Below are 21,479 nucleotides of genomic sequence, written 5' to 3' on the forward strand. Positions count from 1 at the left end.
AATTGCCTCTTAATCCGTATTCTGCAAGGCACAATGGCATAATTAAACAATGACGTATTGAGGAGCAAATTTACAAAACGGAGAAATCGTGTTGTCTAGAGTAGCCTGTTGTCCTAAAAAGTACACCAATGGTTATAAGTGAGCTTATCTCATCATAACTGATGCTTGCTTGAACATCTTTAAATGTGGAACATTCCCTTTGATCACAGTTTTCTAAGAATAAAGCAATCAGGCTCGATCCAGCTTAGCCTGCTTCTTGGTCAAAGAGTCCGCAACCGGCCCCATTGCCAGCACTAAGGCTGGTGTGTGGTGACTCTGCTGTGGGCCTGCAACAGTGGGTCCAGCGTGCACGACTACGACCAGAACGACCGTCCTGCCACAGGCATGCCGTGATGGGGCGCTACTGGAGGTGCTGCTTGAGGTGCTGCACTAGGCCCACACGGTTCCTAACTATGGCAGCACCATAGTCACCACTGTGATAGGAGCCGCTGCCGTCTCTCGACAGAAGAAGACTACTTGTGGTGGCGCGCTGCCCCTGGCGCCTCTGCTTCGCGCCTGCTCCAATGAACCCAGCGTGCCCTGCTGTTGACCGAGAGCTCGTACTGCTACAGCTCTCTGGTGGCGCTGTAGAGCCTGGCGGGCAGCGATGCTCTGACTGACCAGGTTACGCGAGGAAGCCGCCCCGGGGTGAGACACCGATAGCTGCGCCGTTGAGGTGCTGCCGCTGCCGGGCCGCCGGGCCCCCGAAAACGGGCGGCTGGAAGAGAATTGTACGGCAAAAAGTCGAGAGGATGGAAGTCGGTGGGCAAGAATGTCGAATCGGAGGAAGTCGGGCAAAATGTTGACAAGGATGAAAATGAAGGAGGAGAAAGTAGAAAGAAATCAGTCGGTACTGACAAAAGTAAAGGCGGAATAAGTCGGAATTAAGAATATCGACAGGGATAAAGGCCAACTAAACTCAGATTCGTAAAAGCAGGAAGGACGGGACCAGACACATTTTAAAGTGGCTCGTGAGGAAGCTCGCTTAATAAGGGCTTGGGTGCTATGCCAACATAAAGGTTCCAACTGTTCCGCACCATTACCTGGCTCTCGACGGTTGCGAAGCGGCGCGCGGCTCCGGTATTTACGGGCGGCGTTTTACGTTAGGGAGAGGGAGGGAAGCGGGATACGCAGGGCGTCTGCAGGACAGCGGATGGATGCTGTGTGGCTGTGTCGGCACTGAACCTTCATGTGCACTATGGAACCCTGAAAACACCACATTGTGTTGACCCTTTCCAGACACAAACTTATGGTGATTTGTATCAGTGAAGAATTCCTAAGCTTCTGATTGATCGGCGAGAGGCGTGGTTTTGACGAAATGAGTTGGGGAGTAAAGGAGGGTGAATGGTGCAATCTACCTCCAAATCACCAACAGATTGATTTCGCCTTGGATTCGATCTATTGTCTTCCAAAGGCTGGACGGCTCCCCCACACCCCTTCCCATACTAATAGGAAACTTCACTCCTGCATTCGGCGTTATGAATGCAGAGCTCCTATGCTGAGTTATCGACATCCAATATACCAGGATGCACGGATCAACGACGTTATAGAGTAAGCATTGGCTCTATTACCAGTATTTGACATTTCAAGCTGTGCATGTTATGATGAGCATATTACAATTAACACTCAATAGTGCCGTGGCCATCATAAACGAATGGGGCGCATGGACTCCCCGGCATGGACGATGTCCTTCCCATGTTTTTCACACGGTTTGCACTTAATTTCATAAACCACGTTTTTGCGTGCAAACCCCTTGAAACCCAGAAATGCATAAATGGCATCTGTTGCCCCCCGGGCACTTAGGCTTCGAGATGGAAAACTTCACCAGAGACTTTTTAAACTTCTTGTCGTTTTTCCAGGCTATGCGTGCGCACAGTTTTCATTTAGCAATGTGTTTGATTTTGCAAAGCAAATGCTTGTCTATGTAAGGTAGCATTAAGAATCTGTCTTCCGATAGGACGTCCTCCCACCTCTTACCACCCATCCCCCACGCGCTCTAGACTTTTTTTTACTTCTTCCAGCATTCTACCTCCAAGGGCACGCTGTCCGTGGGTCCATACAGCAGCATAATCATTGATGTATCTAGCTAAGAAAGTTGGTTTTAATGGGCTGCCGGCCGGAGCCTTCGTTTCAAATTGGTCTGAAAACATTATCGCCAGAGGAGGAGCGCATGGGTTCCCTATTTCTATTTCCAATTTTTGTGGGTAGAAGTCATCTCTGAACGAGAAAACCCTATCCTGGAGACACTGTCCCAAAAGACCGCAGGTACCCCCTTTTGACAGACCGAAAGCATCCATTTCATGTAAATGTTTGTCTAACTTAGCTTTCACGGCAGCGATACGACTGCAATATACCAGTCAATGGGACTATTGCTGCCGTTAAAGCTAAGTTAGACAAACATTTACATGAAATGGATGCTTTCGGTCTGTCAAAAGAGGGTACCTGCGGTCTTTTGGGACAGTGTCTCCAGGATAGTGCTTTCTCGTTCAGAGATGACTTCTACCCACACAAATCGGGAATAGAGATAGGGATCCCATGCGCTCCTCCTCTGGCGGTAATATTTTCAGACCAATTTGAAACGAAGGCTCTGGCCGGCAGCCCATTAAAACCAACTTTCTTAGCTAGATACATCGATGATTATGCTGCTGTATGGACCCACGGACAGCGTGCCCTTGGAGAGTTTTTAGGGTTCAAGAACAACCAGCATCCAAATCTAGCTTTCATGATGGAGCATACAGGGGACGGAAAGGGGTCCCATATTTAGACGCGCTAGTGATGGTCGAAAGGAAGAACAACCGCACAACGTTAGAAACGGAGCTTTTTATCAAGCCCACCAACTCAGGTACCATTCCGCACTGTGAATCTGCGCATCCAACTTCCACTAAGCACAACATAATTCGTAACATGTTCCATAGGGCTCCAAACAACTTGGCAAGGAGTGAAAAGGAAAGAAAGAGCATAACCAAAATATGGGTTTTGCTGATGGGCCACGGATATTTTCCGCAACTCTTAGGTAGAATGCTGGAAGAAGTAAAAAAAAGTCTAGAGCGCGTGGGGGGTTGGGTGGTAAGAGACGGGAGGACGTCCTATCGGAAGACGGATTCTTAATGCTACCTTACATAGATGAGCATCTGCTTTGCAAAATCAAACACATTGCTAAAATCAAAACTGTGCGTACGCATAGCCTGGAAAAGCGACAAGAAGTTTAAAAAGTCTCTGGTGAAGTTTTCCATTTCGAAGCCTAAGTGCCCGGTTGGCAACAGATGTCATTATGCAGTTCTGGGGTTCAAGGGGTTTGCACGCAAAAACGTGGTTTATGAAATTCAGTGCAAACCGTATGAAAAACATGGGAAGGACATCGTCCATGTCGGGGAGTCCATGCGCCCCATTCGTTTAAGATATAATGAACACCTGCGAGACGTTAAAAACAAAACAGGGAATATCCCTTTCGGTGGCCATTTTTTGGCTAAGCACGCTCGGGCTGAAATCGAGGGAAGTAAGAACCTTATGCTCCTTTTAGAACTCAAAGTCATCTACGGAGCACAGGACCGCTCAGACAGGAAAATAAGTAAATCGATTCTTATAACAAGTCGGCAACCAAATCTTAACATACAGGGCTCATCATGGCCGATTATGCGAACGTGATATGTGCCTTTATGTGTGATGTGTGCTGGCTCAAAATCGTTTACACGTGTAAGTGATGCTTGACGCGTGATGTGCGATGCCTGTTGATTTGAATTCGTTTGCATGCATAATTGATGCGCGATGTGTGATGCCTGTTTACTTCAACTCGCTTGCATGACTGAATAAAGCGTGATGCGTGATGCCTATTTGCTTGAATTCGTTTGTATGTGCTTGTATGTTCGCGCATTCTAATTCCTAGATAGACACTGCATCGTGGTAATGGCTGGCAATCGCCCTTTGTTCAATCCGCTAAATGTTGGTGTCCTGTAAAAACTATGGCTTGTTTTTTCAGTACAAAACAACAAAAACCTGAAAATCGAGTAGGATCGGCAGGCAATTTTGAACCCACTTTTGCTATGGTTTTGACAAAGGTACGTTGCCGAAATATCAACCCAGCTATATCTTCATTCTCGTGGTTTTTATCCGAGGAATGATGCTAATTCTACTGTCTTTTTTATTTCGACTTTGTCATTTCGACTTAGTGTTGTCTACTTTAACCTCCGACTTACTTAGGTTCTGTATTAGTGATTAGTGTGTGATCAGTACGCAGCGTTTTTCAACTCGAACTTTCTAATCCAGTTTCGCCCAATTCGACGTTATATCACACATGAACTGCCGACTTTTTGTCCTATGGCTTTTTTCTAAATTTTATGTCTTTTTATTTTGTTTGCTTTGATTTTTTCGGATTCGTATTTTATTCCAGTCTAATTTTATCCCTTTCGATTTGTTATTGCTCGACTTTTCTGCTCGACTTCTTTCCACTTTTTGACTTTTTCCACGTTTCTTTGTGTCTGGACATTTAGCTGCTGCTGCCTTCAGGGCACTACTGTCACTGCATCTCAGGTGGCGCTGCGGTTGCCTTCTTGGGGGCGCTGCGACCATCGGCATGTGCGCCTCTGCCGATGCCTCCCGAGCTATTCGATCTGCCTTTTCCATGATCATTATTTGTACAGTACCATGAAAAGGTCTCATAGCGTGCTAGCTCAGTAACTTGAGAATGACACGCTAATCGCAATTTGTCGCATCTTTATTCCAAATCTATGGCGCCACTGCATGTCTGCATGGTATGATTAACTGCATGTTACGATTTCATTATGCCCTACCTCTTGCCCGGTGCCTCACCCTCCCGACTCTCCTTCTGTCAAAGTACGCATTCCTGAAATATTTCATCGCAGCTCGTGTTACGTGTATCGAGTGTTGCTTTGGAGCGTATCTAGTATGGAGGTCCGCAGACGGCGCAGGCATCACTCGTGGGCCATGGTGATACTCGGAAGGCGTAAAGGCGGTATGTTCGTGCCGCATTTGAACGAAATGAAAGTACCAGTGTCATTGACACCAACTATTGAATCCACGCGGTTTCATACATGTATCATCACATGCACTTAGTATTGGCGACCTAATTCTACCAACTTAGTAAGCTGGTCAGTTGCTCCGAGTTGAAAGGTGAATTAGAACTAGCTTATTTTCGGCTGAAAGGTGTGCTCCACGGCGCAATATAAAAGTGCGCTTGACTGGATCCCCCCTCCTCCCCCTCGTGCGGCTATGATAAACCTGCAATAGCTCATGAGCCAGAATTCAAATGGGTAGTGGCGTTCCAGGCTTCGGTCAAATGTGGCATCTCCCCCTCCGATTATTGCTGAAGATCTCATTTTGAGCCAATGCACTGGCATGGCAAAAAAGGCGTTTTCGGGGCAGTCGTCCCCCTGTACTTTGGTGAACAGAAACGGCCAATGAGAACTTTCATCGCTGATGACGGTGAACATGACGTCATTTTTCTCATGACCTTTAAAACGAAATGTTTTTCCGTTTCTCTTCACTGTAACAGGTTCTTGCTCTCCCGGTAATGTGCGCGCCGCTGGCGCATGATCTTTGATGATGATGATTGGGGTTTTAGGGCGCGTCGACTTCTACGGTCATTTTGCGCCCACCGCACGATCTTTACCACCCATCAGTTGACAGTGTGCTCACCAATTATCAGCTATTTCCGCTTCGACTGTTTCAGCGGGTGAGGCACGATAAAAACAGAGGCGTGAGTTGGGGCTCAGGCTGAGTTTGGCACAATCCTGGTCAGGAGAAGGAGCTTTTCAGAGTGACCGGTTTGCAAAATGGGCTTTTACGTCGACTCTTTGTACAGTGTTTCAATAGACGACACGTATAAGACTCAAAGCGGGATTTCCCGTAGTGAGCCAACTGATCTCACGACTCCCACAACCTCAAAACTATCGAATCGTGAGCCGATTCATGATTCGGCTCGAGTCGAACACAAGTATGTTCATGCCTTGAACTTCCCAGTCGCATAGCGCATTGGAGTATGTATATCCACCCAGATCTCTGCATTGACACCTCATCGTTCCAAGTATCACCGGTGTGATGCGTCAAATCAGTTTTGTCTCAGATTTTGGTGGCCGTCATCAACCTTTCATCACACGGTGACTGGTGTGTGATTTGGTAACATGTTAACATCGGCTGCGCCTCGCATTACTTCAGCTGTCCTTCGCTGATGCGAATTTGGCAGCCATGCAGTTCAGGTTGCCACAAGACAAATAAGGAGACCACGATTCTTTCTTGTTGCGTAGTGCAATTTTTACGAAGTGAACTGGAACCTGAAAGTAAGATGCTGGATATTGTTGCCCTGAGGAACGGAACGGCAGAAATGTTTCTATGTCTTCCGTCCCATGCGGATCGAATTAAATGGTCAGTTTGGAACTGTATCTGTTCTCCGATGTAAGTCTCAACGAGGTCTCAGCAATTGAAGGGAGGAGTCGCCTCTCTATTGGTCCACCCTGCCAATGCATGCGCACCTAATGACAGAGTGGACGCTATATTGCCGGGTTTTCTAACCTATTCATGTTTTTCCGTGATTAACTTTCACTCTCCTCGCGCCCTCCAGTAAGCAGAGAAATTGCTTGACGATCCGTTTTTCAGAGCACCGGTGAATTGCCTTACAGACATGTTACGTCAGAGAAATATTCAACCATCTCTACTGGTTATACTCGTGCGCTTAAAAAGTGGCGAATGACGTCTTGCGTGCATAGTGCGAGATGGTTTCGAGATTCTTAGCACGTTTCACAACTGAGTATGTGTTTTATGCGCTTTGGCGCGTGATATTACAAAAACGCGGTCAAGTGAGAAATTTAGCGATGATGTCTCGATGTCTGCATCGCAGTGATGTGGTTGCCAATTTTATGAGGCCGCAGAGTGGCAGCTCTCAACACAGGTGATGGTATGCGACCCAAAACATGTCATAAAACACTGAATTAGGTTGGCCCTGACCCACCGTATGCCTGGATCGTGTGGTGAAAATGTCACTTATTGTCAAAATACGTTATTTATAGCGTCATTTAGTGTCAAAATGTGACATTTTTGGGGGTCATTTTGTGTGCAAATGTGTCATTTTTAATGGCATTTGGTGCCTAAATGGCTACCAGTCATTTAACCACCTAAAAACTACTTGCAAACAATTGCCTTCACGCATCAATGCCGGCCTTCCGTCCCGCGAGCCAGTTGTTTCCCATATCAGCCACGATTTATTCGGTTGAGGAAAACGACAACACGCAACGGAATGGGTGTCGAATGTGTTATCATATTGCATCGTTTAGACAACGGCAGTTATCACACTCACGAGTTCAATGCTGGGAGCAAAATATGGGGGGGGGGGGGAGTCAAAAAGCCCAGCGAAACTGTATCGGCAGTCACATGGGTTCATTCACTCAACCTGCATGGCTTGCAATGACTTTCCATGTCGAATATGGTCTCTTGTTGCTTTTTTATTCGCTTTCATCATGGTTCGACATTTTTCATTAGGTTTAGCTTTGCAACCAAAAACAAATGCTAGAACGATGGGTTCCACCAATAAAATTTGTTTTTCACCTATATGCATGAAGAGTTGCGGCATCTTCTTATTTGTAAGGCATGATTTTTTTTCCTACAGCTCGCCCCTCACGCTGTCAACTTTCTGCAGAGTTTTTACTTTGACATGTGCCCTGGGGGCAGCTACAAGATAGTAATACCTGCACTGCGATAGTGTATTACGCCATCGCATTCTGACCCCGCAATGCATTTGCTGCCTTTGGCTTATTTGCTTGCCGGTTTGGCGTTTATTGGGTTGAAACAACATTTTCCTCGCAAACCCAGTTTTTCCTTATTCTAAAAGATGAAAAGTAAGCGCATTTTTGGAGGGCGCAATCCCCCTAACGGGATTTAAACCACACTCATGAGCCCACGCCGCGAGCAATGCGAAGAGCAGACGAGAAGGGCACATGGCTCGATCGTGGGCAGGGCAGGGGGCTGTGGACGCACCGAAGGCGGCGCATTCCAGCCCCGTTCCCTGTCCCCGCGCGCGCACCCTTTGACTTTGGTCAAGGTCAGACGGCCGCCATTGTTGACGCAGTTCCCCGCGTCCCAGTGCGGCCCTTCGCGGCCGTCCCGTACGCACACCGCGCATAGCGGGGGCGCAGAGGCGGCGTCAGGGACACCGCTTGGGGCGCGACGCGGGGGGCGTAATGCATCCCGTCCACATATATTGACACGTGCTTGGCTACATAGCTGGTCAAATCCCCGGGTAATGCCACGAAAGAGCGCCGAAGCATGGATCTTGCTGGTCGTCGGTTATCTGGCGGAACCGGCCTTCGTCCTCTCCTGCTGGTCTCCCCTCTGCACCGCCTAGATAACGCGGCGTAAACATCCGCTTATGGGAGACGGACGCCGCGTGCGACCGTACCGTAGCTTTGAACTATTGAACTGGCAGTTGGTTAGGCGAGACCAGTCGGGGGTAAAACATTTAAAATTGCGGTATTTGGTGTCAAAACTGAGCCCTTTAGTGGCAATATTTGAATAGCACTTGTCTAACTGCATGTGTTTTTCTATTACGATGGTATGCGACTACCTTTTCGCCTGTGCTGTGCTAATGTGAACACAGCAATGACAGCAGTCTGCAGCTATCTTGTCAGTGACGCAGGGCTGAAGCCGAGCTGTTCGAGAACAGCGCTGCATGTGGAAATTTTCTTTGTTGTCTGCGATCTGCTGATACAACAACAGATCTATATCTGATCTAATAGCGGACACAACAAAATCACAACGGGATTCTTTAGCAACATCTAAACGCAATAAGCGATGTGGTTTGCCGTCGCCTTGAGCCAGGCGTGCGCAACTTTAATAAAATATAACTTTTCTTACGGACGGAGTTATGCTGTTTACATGAGGGGAACACTAAAAAAAAAATGTAAGGGGTGGCGAGCCACAGTTGCAATTCAAACATAGAAACAAGTTGAAGCCACCTGGAGATGTCAGACTCAATTTCGCTGTGACCCAACATCACAGCTCTCGAATAATGAGTAAAACATTATGCTGCGAATGACCAAGTAAGAACCGCCAGCTCTGAAGTACAGATTTGGCAACGGAAAATATTCGTCCGCCTCGCGGTAGTGCTAAATGCAAGATGGTTAAAACACCTTTCCCCAGAAAGGCGTAGGTGTCCTGATTTTCTGAAGAGTCAATACTTGCACTAGCTAGGGGAATGATGAGCTTTCTTGGAAAATTACGGCAGCAAAAAAAAAGTTACGTAAAACAGGATGAGTATCCACTTCGCGTAACAACGGGTTTGGCATCAGTTTGTCGTGGAAACGATGGTTATCCCCAAGTCATGCGACACATGGGTCGTGTGATGAAACTTCCCCACTCGTTTGAAAGAAAACGATATTAAGCGACTATTTTAGTACGTCTAGCCCCAAAGCATTCCTAAAGACCAAGAATCCGGTGGACACTGGAACAGAGAGCCACTTTGCATCAGACGTATATGCCGGAAATGAATCGAATTGAGGAGATAATCCGTTTTGTGAGCGTCATAAAGGCTGGGATAGGACGTACGCTTTTCAGTGAGGCAGCGGTACGTTCAGCGAATGGGCAGCAATCGGTTCCATCCTGACTTAACGAAAACTATGGTGATTTTGAAGACGAGTCTGGGTTCATTAGAAGTAAAGCGCAGGCCTGCTCCACGGTAAAGAGCCACCCAACCACCTCTGCCCTGAAGTATTTTTTAAAGCAACTTTTTGTTTCCATTGGCGGTGCGAGGCGGTGCATTACCCTGCTAGAGCTATCTCTCAATTTGTTTTTGAAACCCTTTTTGCCTCCAACAGAAGCGCAAAATTTGTTCCGTGCGGCTTTTATGGGAAGATTGTATGACGTGCCACATGTGCACTACAATGAGAGGCTTTAGCCGACGCATTACGCATTTAGCCATTACGCATATTTCGGGAGCGATTAGCTAGATGGTTGTGAGAACGTATGCTACAGATATGGCATATGACAGGCTCTCGCAGTGTTTGCATAATCCGTTTGAAAACACATTTGCTTGTGTGTTCCCCTCAATTTTCAAAATTTTAAGAGAATGCTCAAAATGATTATCAGCTTATTTGAAACAAGCGGGTTCTTTTGAAGGCCCGATATTCTAAGAACTTTTTCAAACGTACATTTATGCATGCGGCTTGCAAAATAGTGCAAGGCCGCCCCTCTTTCCGTATTTTTTTAAACTAAACTTTCCTAAATATCACTTGCGTTCGCTCACAATGAGCAAGCCCACGCCCAAAACGTCCTACACCAAGCAAACCAAGCGCGAACACCCACCAGCGCACTTCCTGGTCTTTGTTAGAGGGCTGGGGAGGGGTGCCTCAGCCGCCCGAGGCAACGGCGTCCCCCCTCCCCTTTACCCAGCCAGGCGGTGCCGTCTCCCTCCCCGTCTGCCTGCCCCTTTCCTCGCCCGAGGGCAAGAACAGCTGCCCCCCCCCCCCCCCCTCCCGCCGGCTTCCTCCGATGCCGGCAGGCATCTTCATCCGCTTCGATCCTGACAGCCAATGGCACAGCGCACCTCGGCGTCGGGGGCGGGGCCACCGAGACGTCATCCAATGAGCGTTCGGGACAACTGCCGACGGCGCCGCCGCACTCTACGCCGTCTGCCGTTGACTTGCGCCAGCCACAGCCTTCGCCGCCGTCCACCTGGGAAGACGTACGTCGGACTGTGCTCGACCGGCCGGCCGCGGGGTCGTTGGCGACCTGGCTCACACTGTTGCGCTGTGACTAGATCGAACCAACGTCCCTGGGACCGGTCGCGCCCGCCGCGTCCCGAGCCGACCGGTTCAACGTCTGCCGATGCACTGCTCTGTAGCTGTATCACAGACGATTAGAGCCATCGGGTCGGGGCTGACCGCATCGGTCTCCAGGTTCTGCTGCCGCCGCCGCCGCCGCCGCCGCCGTCGTCGTCGCCGCCGCCGCCGCCGCCACCGCCCGAGGAGTTCCGCTGATGGTCGGGTCCCAGTGCTTTACAGCTGTGACTAGACCAGCGGGGGAAGCTCCTCGACGGCGGGCCACGATGCGTCCGATTCGCGCGGGTGGGGCACTGCGATACACGACTTACACGAGCTGTATCACAGTCGCTTCACCTGAGCGGCTCGCCGACGGCACGCTGCTAGACCGGCACGGCGCCAAGACGTCACGCGAGCGCTCAGGCAGGCGGTGTCTCTGGCGATGCAGAGTTCTTGACTTGTATCACAGAGGAAACGCTTCTCCGAGACTCGCGGTGCTTCGGATTCGACAGCACGTGGTCGGATAGGCCGAAGTGAGGCAAGAAATGAGTCTGGGTGAATGCGTGGTTCAAGTAAATTCAAAAGTGTTTGTCAGGTGGTGTTTGTGGTCACGTCTTTTGTGACAGGTTTCGACAAGTTTCGCACGTTGATTCAATGAATTGCCGGTCATTTACCATGTTCAGTCATATTTGCATGCTGCTTTACAATATGTTTCCGCGCTAAAATGCCAAAATGTGACCATCATTATGGGCATGTCGAGTTTTGTAAAACATATATTTGTACCTAGGGGACGGAGTGTATCAAGGGGGTGGAGTTCGCTTTCACATAAGAGGCCGGGTTTCGTTATCTGTGGCCTCTGGGCGATGCAGACTGCTGCAGTCGCTTGTGCAGCAAAGAGCGGAGTAGCATCAAAATTCATTTATTCAAACTATCAGAATGAAGCTCTTTTTGAAAAGACGGTGAAAAACAACCGCTCATCTAAGCGCTTTAAATAGATACCTTGTGGAGCTCCCACTCGAATGTACTGTTGATCCACGATATGTTAACATAATTGACTAATTCAATGCTTCAAAATATAAAAAGCTCATTTTTGGGTACGCGTTTGTGCAGCGCGAGTCGGCACAATTCAGAGATGTTTATGCAGATTTCAAAACGCCTTCTCTTTATCACGCGCAAGACGTGCCTGCGCCCAAAAAGAGCGAAAATAATATGCAAAATACATAATGTCATTGATCTCGACGACGAATATGCCGACCATCGTCCGATTTTTTTACAACACCGAACGTCATGCAGCGATGGTTTTCTTGTGTGAGCTTGAATCACAAATTGCTGGGTTTATACTGTTACCTATCCATACTTGTAACACCCTCATACATACACACAAACGCTCGCACATGACTTGCACCTATATTTTCTTCTTTACTGCCTTTGGAAGGTTTACTTATCAATTTTGCCATTTTGTTTTGGGGCTGAGGGGGGCGGAGGCTGGGATACAGTACTTAATGCTGAACTTGTCAGCAATGAGCGGACCTTCTCCTCTGCCTATGAGCCGCGCCTCCGCAAGTGCTCAAAATTGTTAGGCACGAAAAAGTGCCTAAATTGCCACGCGGTAGCAGCATTTGATCGTCTTGAAGTCAACGGTGCACGTTGGGCATCGACAGACACGCTTGATACTTTCCATCCTATCATTTCTCCACATCGTTTGGGAGCAGTTTCACACATGAGCGCCTTGCAATTACTGCTTAAGAAAGGCATTGCAAAAGGGAAAATAAGACCCCCGCGCCCAATTTGCGCCGAGGCACAACCTCTGCATCATTCACGTTGAGACTCCCTCTCCCCTGTTTGCTGCCGTCCCCGCTCACTCGGCACCCCTTTGCTAATGGAAAGCTGGACCCGCGGAGTGTTCATTAGCCTCGTACGCCTTACATCTTTTATGAAGATCATGTCAAACATTCCTCGTGGCTGATTTGCATGGTCGCTTCAAACGAGTGGTCAGATTTCACTTCCTATCTGATTATCTTAGCATTATCATTCTGCGAATCACATGTGATTGTTTTACTTGTGTCGAGACATGAGAAACAGAATGCCTGATATGTTCGGGAGGTTCGAGCAATGTTTTTGATGGCTGATGATCGTGGTGAGATGCTTTCTAATCCAAAACCTGGTATGGTTAATCGTAGCTTTCTAGTTTAGTCCCATGTGTTTCGTGGAACCCTTAGCGTATCGGGATTAAGATGCGAGAGCTTTGTTTATTTCTTAACTGCATATTTTTAGTGGCAGTATCTGTGTACATTTTCTGGACACGCATGTCCCTTTCAGCTGTGCATTTGTATTTGTATCTGTTCAAAGGCCACCCATGAAGTGGCTTTTTAAGTATTCAGCCCGTTACGGGTTTCGCTAGGTTCGCTTCGTTACACGTTACTAAAAAATACTATAAAATACCATACCACGAAATAGATTGTAAAAGCAATGATATCGTGTACATATGTATATATATATATATATATATATATATATATATATATATATATATGTGTGTGTGTGTGTGTGTGTGTGTGTGTGTGTGTCCATATATACGTAAGAAATTAAACGATGAATATGATATACATGCTAATTTGACACAACACGATGTGTAATGAGAAGACAAAACCCAGAGCAGACAACCAAACATGAATGAAAACAAGTGGTAAGTAATGGGATCCGCATTGGCATGCAAAGATCACATACATACATACATACATACATACATACATACATACATACATACATACATGCACACATACATACGTACGTACATACATATATGCATGCATATATACATACATATGGGTGTATAATCACACGAGTCCTCGGCATGAGCTAAAGCCGACGCATATGACGTAATGTCAGCGTTTTAAAATGAACGTTTTTAATCCTATCAGAGATGAAAACGTGGTGGTGGCCGGAGGCAGGTGGTTTCCAGTAATTGCTGCGCCATAAGGAAAGGTTTGTGTGATGACCTCCAGTCGGCGCCTGGGCAGATGGAGAGGCACTGGCATGAGGAGCATGGCTCTCCTTGTGAAAAAGAGGAACGTGGCTTGGAAAAAGACTGGACATCGCGGGCCATTGCTTGCACCTTGGTGCTTTAAATATTTCCGCACGTCCCTCTCTTTCACCAAGCCAACAATCCTGGGCCAGCTTGGAGGCTCCATCGCCAGTATTATATGCCGGCTGCGTTTAATAACAGCGACATTTTCAACAAATCAGGTGTAAAGTAATACCTACGGTGTTACAGCCAGACTAGAACCCCGTTGGATTTTTGCACAACTCTGACGACATGCTTCTCTCACGAAAGCGTCGAGTCCACGATCACGCTGAAACAATGATGTTCCGTGAAGGCGTGATAGCCTCTCCATCTGTCGCAAAGTGAAAATCACAGCTTTCTTTTAAACTGCGTTCTGCACCTATAATGACAAAATCGGTTTTGTCTTGGTGTTGCTTGCTGGTCCAGAGAATTTACACTGAACCAATGTCGAAGTTCGCAAAGTCATGTTTCGAGACGACGGTTTGGTGCACAAAGACTGTTTGTTGGAAGGAGCATGATCAAAGGATCGAGTGTCATCTGCATATGAGATGAGGCGTCAGTGTGCCAGGAGAGTGGACAAATGTTTGTGAATAGGGCTAATAATAGAAAGCAGACAATGAACCCATGGGGTACTTCGTAACGTAAGATAGTCAGTCCTCCATGCAAAACCCGACCCCGATAATTTCAATAGCCTGACACTAATCGGGGTCCACGCCGTGTCACTGAATATTTGCTATAAGCAAACCATGATCAACGCTGTCAAAGGCCTTGGACAGGTGCTACTGTTATCGAGGATAGCTCTCTCTTGTCGATGCTCCTCACCAGCTCCTCCAACAGCGTCGAACGGAGCGATCAGTGCAGTGACCTTGGCGGTAGGCATGTTTTGAGCAAGGCTGGGAATACCATTGCTGTGGAGATACACGTGGAGAACCTTGTCCACCTCTTTTTCCTTCCATTGTCGTCGCCAATTTTCATTTTTTAGAATCTCAACTAACATTCGCCTGGATATGGCCATCGTGTTGTGCACAAACATTGGAGTTTGTTCCGTCACAAGGGATACAACATCCGCATGATATTCGGCCGATGTCAAAGTTCATCTGCCTTAAATGTATTTAGCACCTGTAGCAAAAAACTTATACACTTACCTCCCGTGGCTTCACAAGAGTAGCTGCCTTCCATTACACCATGTCATTGATGGGGTTTCCCTCAACAGTTCATCCCTCTTGCAATCATTGTGCAACGCAATTCCAGAACTTAGGAGCTTGGAGTTTAGTTAGGGCTTAAGAAACTCACTCCCTACCCTGCAAAGTCAGTGAGATTTTTAAAGAAATCATACACTGCCACAATGGAGCATCACGCTACTAAAGCCTGCTGGACAGAGCCTATATCCATTCTCGCGAGCATTCGTGCGATTTCTATGCACCATAACCATTTTACGTGTGATCTCTGCTCATCAAGTTTATCTCAGTCACCAAATCAGTCTTTAGACCTCGGGCCTCAGACATCCTTCGACGGATATATTGCATGTACATTGTATATATATATATATATATATATATATATATATATATATATATATATTCATGTACAATCCAAAGAAATCGAGCGATGTTGTATCCGATTCCCTCTATCAGAGGCTGGATCCTACGTACGCATCCGTTCCTCTTACCCTCCGTCTTGCTTTATCCTGCATCCTGGAGACTCCCCGCTTGTCCGGGGCAGGCTGAGTGCGTCGGCCACGAGCGGGCCGAGAGCCCCGTGGGAAGGGGGACCCCGACCGGGTACCCAGCACGCATGCGCGGGTTGAAGCTCGGCGGTTGGCCCCCCAGGCGCATGCAAGTCCGCCCCACCCTTAACCATTTTCCCTCATCCCATAGCCCTGAAATGATCATTTCTGGTCGAAAGGGCTCTAATAAAAATCAGCCTTCGTGCGCGACGCTGCATCCTTTCTCCTTTCATCATATACAGTCTCCATCCGCTCATCAGGGGTCAGGTCCGTATCTTTTCGCTGTACGGTCGCTGCTACGGTACTAAGCGTGCATGCCCGCCGGAGCGGGACTGCGGAGACGTTGCAAACTTGACTTGAGCCAATTGCATTCAATTTGATGGGCCATCCGCCATCTTAAGACAGCCGCAGGACTGAGGAGCACGAAATGGGCCGTTACCAGTCTTTTGTTGTTGAATTTTGTCCTAGCCTGTCATGCGTGGAAACTGTGAAGAGTTCCCTCCCCCATGCCGCATTAGCTGACGAAACGGCCGAAGCTGGCCAATATTAAGTTGGCACATGACCAAATGGGAAAACGTCTCCGGTGCGTACACAATATTTTTGTGGTCAATATTTTAGTATACCACGTGAACCAAATGGCTACATGGCGGTGTATCTACCGCGTTCAACGGGCGGGGTCCAGCTGTTGTTTTGCTCTGGACGTGGACGTGGCTATGTCAATGCTTTCTTTATCCTCGAATCTTAATGTATCCAAATAACACGAAGTTTTCCGCCAGGTAGCTTGCTCTGTGACCGACTGCACGCCCTAGCATGTATTTCATATTGCCGTGGGCACTTAGAAAATTATGTGAGAAGAAATACGTTCGGTGCACATGACAGCAAGACGCGGTGAGAGTAAGGGTGGTAGTGCAAGAGAACTGATTATATGCAAGGGAGCACTACGAGCCAAGCGTCAGTTTATCTCCACTTCAGTCATATCCGGATGTACAGTTATCAGTCCACATACCTGTCTTAAACAGCTCAAGATCGCAAGACTGAGCTCAAACAAATCACACGCGAATCATGTAAGAATATTAAGAATAATATGCCGGCGAAAGGTGCTGCTCTCTACGGAAAAAGGAGGTGCTGCTCTCTACGGAAAAAGCCGACAAAAGCCCGGAAGGTGGCCGCATTGGAAACGTTAAGACGCAAATGTCAACATGACCAATGTATGCTATTAAAACACCGAGCCTTTATCAGTGTAGGTTCGGTGTTCAAGTTTGCCAGGTCAGGTTTGAACTCCCGGAGTTTGAGCACGATCCATGCATCACAAAATGTAAGTGAGGCTGTCAGTACGGTCCGACTGTCGCTTGGAGCCAGCGAGTCGTTTACGACTGGGGCACTGCAAGCCTGCTCACGAATGGGGCAAAACGTTTGGAAACGGCGCTTCTCACGAGCCCTTGACCCCGTATTCACGTCGAAGTCCGAATAACAACGCTCCAAGAAACGGAATTTGACCCTAAAGCTACATCTACCCCTTGAGATATGCTGGATATTGTTGCTCCTTTCGTGGGACGTTGTACGTATGTCACGACGCGCGGTGAGCCTTCGCAGCAAAATCCGCACTGTGATATCAATTATGGTTGATTGCCGAGCGGATGGCAGTGCATGGGCATGTACATACCTTGGTATGTACTGTCCTGATGTGCTCGATCAAATATCAGATTCATCTGATATCCCAATCAGATGAATGAGGAAATCAATGAATCAGATCAGATCAGATAACGATGTTCGATCAGAAGCTCCCAATGTCTGACTGCCACCCAGTCTGTCAGCCTCGTCTGCTTAACGAAGCTCGGGGCGGGACTGGCCGGGGCGGCGCCGGGTGGGGATTGGGGTGGGGGGCTAGCACCGGGCGGGGGTCCTCGGTGGAGGGGGAGGGGAGCCGGTGCCGGACAAACAGCCCAAGTCCAACCGAAATTCGCAGAAAACCGGGCGAAAACAGCCGTCCATGAATGTCACCCCGTTAGGCGACGCCAGCACATGAATAGGGGGAGGAGGCGACAGACGACACCGCCGGCTGGCCCGCCACATGGCCGGCTGGCGGGCCGGAGGTGTGGAGCAAACAGGGGGTTTTGGAGAAGGGAGGGGGGGGGGGGGAGCGCAAGAGGGCGCGCATTTTTGTCTGCTTCTTGTACGTATCTCATTTGGTTTTGGAAAAGATTGTCGTAGTTCATGCATTTTCGTGGATAACTTATGGCTGCGTATTCTACTTCAGGCTTTGCATTCCTGTCTGAGGAAATTCTGAGCAGGTCCCTGGCCACAACTGCGCATTATCACAGGACCAAAATGCATGGTTGGAGGCACATGCATGCCGGCGTCCCGGTTGATCACAACGCCATGGCCAGTTAGCTTCAAATCAACGAAAACCTTGACAGCATAAAACGCATCAGTTGCGACGTTTTTGTTCAGCTGCACAGTGCCAAGCTATAAAGCGTGTGACGCCTTATTGCGCTGCGTTGTTTCGTAATCGTCGGAGCAGTCAGACTGAGAATGGGCTCATGAGCACACAACATAACTCGTAAGATCAATCGAAATGTTGCTGGAAGGCTGCCATCCCTGAACTAGACAAAGGTCCGAGGTGAACCTCAGTGTCTATGTCCCGACTCGATCCTTTGTGAGCACGGCATTTCCAAAACCATACTGCTTGTCTCTTCGTTCTTTGTATTGGACAGCGCGTTTTGTGGACTTGGCAACAAACATCCTGTGGTGCGCCAAGATGTCAAAACGCACGAAGCAATTTTACATGCAACTTAGTTGGATGCAGTGATGTAACAAGTCCCATGGGCAGCCACCTTAGAGAGGGGTGCAGTTTTCCATTCCTTTGGACGGGGAGGCTCCACCTCCCGAACTTTGAGCAGAAAGTGGGCCAACTCTGGCGGAGAACACGTTTATTGGAGCATTTTTAAGGTAGGTTGCGTAATTTTTCACTAGTCAGCGGATATGCGGTAACTGCACTGACCGAGGAGGTTTATGCAGCTTTTCATGGCTAAGATGGCGATGACCTGAGGTCACCAGCTGCAAAGCGTCTGATGAAATCTTGGTAGCTCTATCTACCTATCGACACCGATTTCTAGCAGAATGCCTTTCCAGTTTCCACACTTGGACTCGGCGGCGGTGCCAGGAAGCGGCTTATGCGGTTTTTAAGATGAAGGTGGTGACCTGCGGTTTCTTATTTCAGATTGGCTAATGCAATCGTACTCCACCGAGTCTCCAGTGGTAAAGAGACCTCATGGGGATCGCTTAGCTCGCTTCCATGTTTGGACTTCGTTCCGATACTCCGAAGTGGTTTACGCATACTTTAAGATAATTGCGGTGACCTCAGGTCACCGGGGTGCCGATCGTATAGTGGGTACGGCGCCTGCGCGGCTGGGAAACCAGGGGTACGTGGTTTGATTTCCCGCGATGTCTGCCGTTCTTGCCAGGGTGAGAGGCAGGAGACAAGGTATACCTCAGCAACCCAATGGGCTGTAGTCACAATGACGATCTGGGGTCACCAGTTTCAGAACAGCTCAATCAATTGTGGGTCCTCTTTTTGTTTTTTAAACATCAATTCAGCGGTTTCTGAATTTGGACCTGGCCACAATATCCCGAAGTGGTTGATGTGATCCTCGAAAATAAATAGGGTGACCTAAGGCCGCCAGTCTAAGACCGCGAAGAAAATCCTAACTACTCTATGCATTGGGGAAGACTTCGAGGTAATCTCTTCAGTGGTTTTCGAGTTGGGATGGGCTGCGATGTCCCAAAGTGGCTTCTGCTGTCTTTCTAGGTGAAAACCGCGGGCCGAGGCCGCCAGTGTCGGAACGGTTGGCGAAATTTGTCGGCAATCTTCCTCTTTGTAGATGTTTCCCGGGATCACTGGAGTGGTTTCCAAGTTTGAATCTGGCTGCAATGTTTACAAATGGCTTATGCGGTCTTCTAAAGGTGAGGATGGCAGCCACGGATCACCATTTCCTGAAAGGTTAAAGTTAAACTTTGCTCCGATGCCCCGTTGGGGTTTAGACGGTTTTTGAAGGTGGAGGTGGCGATCTGATATCATCAGTTTCACAACTGGTTCACTCGTAGATGCCCGATTACCCGGCAAAGCCTTTGATGAAATCGGTAGAGCGGTTGCCAAGTTTGAACTTAGCTACATCGCCCCAAACTAGTTTGTGGTTTTTAAAGGCGAACTGATGAGATGAGATCCCGAGTTCAGGACAGCGAATGAAATCGTCGATGCTCTGTCCATTGGTGAAGGCTTTAAGGAGATAGGTGGAAGTGTTTCCGACGTTGGACTTGACTGCAAAGCCCCAAAGTGGCTTTTACGATTTTTGAAGGTAACCATGGTGACCCGGGGTCACCATGATTCGGCAACGAGGTAGCGTGATTCCCTCGATATTGCCATTTGACCATTGTTGCTCATCTGGCAAGCTGCTTGTAGCATCTTCCTATGCGGTATCAACAACTAACAAAGCTGCAAAAATCCCAAACGTTAATTACCAAAGTGTAACCACCACTGGACATCTAAAATGCATGGCACCGACCGGGCGCAGCAAGACGCACTGAAAAAGACCCAACAAGAAGCCGTGCGCCTTGTTCCGGCCAGACGGCTGGCGTCCGGCCGGCCTGGCACGCGCCCCCTCCCCGGCAGCGGGTGGGAGGGGAGTCTAGCGCCCCGGGCCACACTCCCGGGGGAGGGGGGGGGGGAGACACGAGACGGGCCTGCGTCTAAGCCGACATGGCAAGGGCGCGTTCGGCGAGTCTGGGCTACAGGCCCGGCCAGCCATACTGCATCTTGAATTTACTAGTTGGTAAGAGGATCGAAGAGGATCGAAATTTAGGAATGTAGCTGTTTGTCAACATGATTTGTTCATGCTGTCGCGTGGCGGTCAAAGTAAATCGCGCTGCCACACTGCGATTGCTAGTGAATTTAACTAGTCGGGAAACGCGCAGTTAACACGAACGCGTCGTAGCACGCTCGTACTTCGAACCGGATCGCGTCACTGGCTCTCGCAGTTGTGCGCCACATATCTATCAATAAAATAACTGACGCTTGCTCCTAAGCTGCGAAGCGGCTCCTCCGTCTGCATCCACTTATATTCAAATGTCATGCACCCATGTGGCTGACATTGTGGAACCAATCAGGCAATCAGGTGCCTTGCCAGCGTCGCTTCTTGTCACAACACGTGGCCCGGCCGGGGCATGTGTATTTGCACTGACGATATCAAAGAGGGGACCAACGTCGCTATATTGTCTCGTCGCCAGCGTCAGGTATCTTGCCATAAGGAGACAATGACTGTGTCGCATAAGATCCGCCGTCAGCTTTTTCTGACGCCGGATAGCAGGAAGGTCAGGTAGACCGTTTGATGGACAGGATGAGTACAACACGATAAGAGTAAGTCCAGTAAGGCTTTCGCAATTATGTTCTGCACTGGGACAAGCCAACAAGAGCCGAGTTTATTGAGCGCTGGAGTCGTTTTGTGGTTCCTGAGAGACAGCCGCTGTGCTGGTCACGAAGTGGACTTTTGGGCTATGGCGCGCGCTCGGGTCGGGTCGGGGCTAACTTCTCTCTCGCGTAACCCACTTAGAATTTGGAATTCCGGCTCACGTATGAGCGGGCGACTCCCCACGTCTAGAATCACCCAGATATTGCATTCTAATAACACCACCTGACGCTTATTCACGCCGTGGCTTAAGGACGGTGTAGAAACCCTATCTGTCTCTACTCCTTCCGCTTACTGGTAACCAGACGAGCCGCCAGCAGACTTTCCGCCCGCTGTTCAGCTCTGCAACGCTTCTATTCGCAGCTGCCCATCCCACCGTATTCCGGGCATTTGGAACTGCTTCATTCGGTCCTGTCGAGCATAGCGCT

This window comes from Pollicipes pollicipes, unplaced genomic scaffold (genome assembly GCF_011947565.3).
Source record: "Pollicipes pollicipes isolate AB1234 unplaced genomic scaffold, Ppol_2.1 Scaffold_7261;HRSCAF=8764_pilon_pilon_pilon, whole genome shotgun sequence".
NCBI lineage: Eukaryota > Metazoa > Arthropoda > Thecostraca > Pollicipedomorpha > Pollicipedidae > Pollicipes > Pollicipes pollicipes.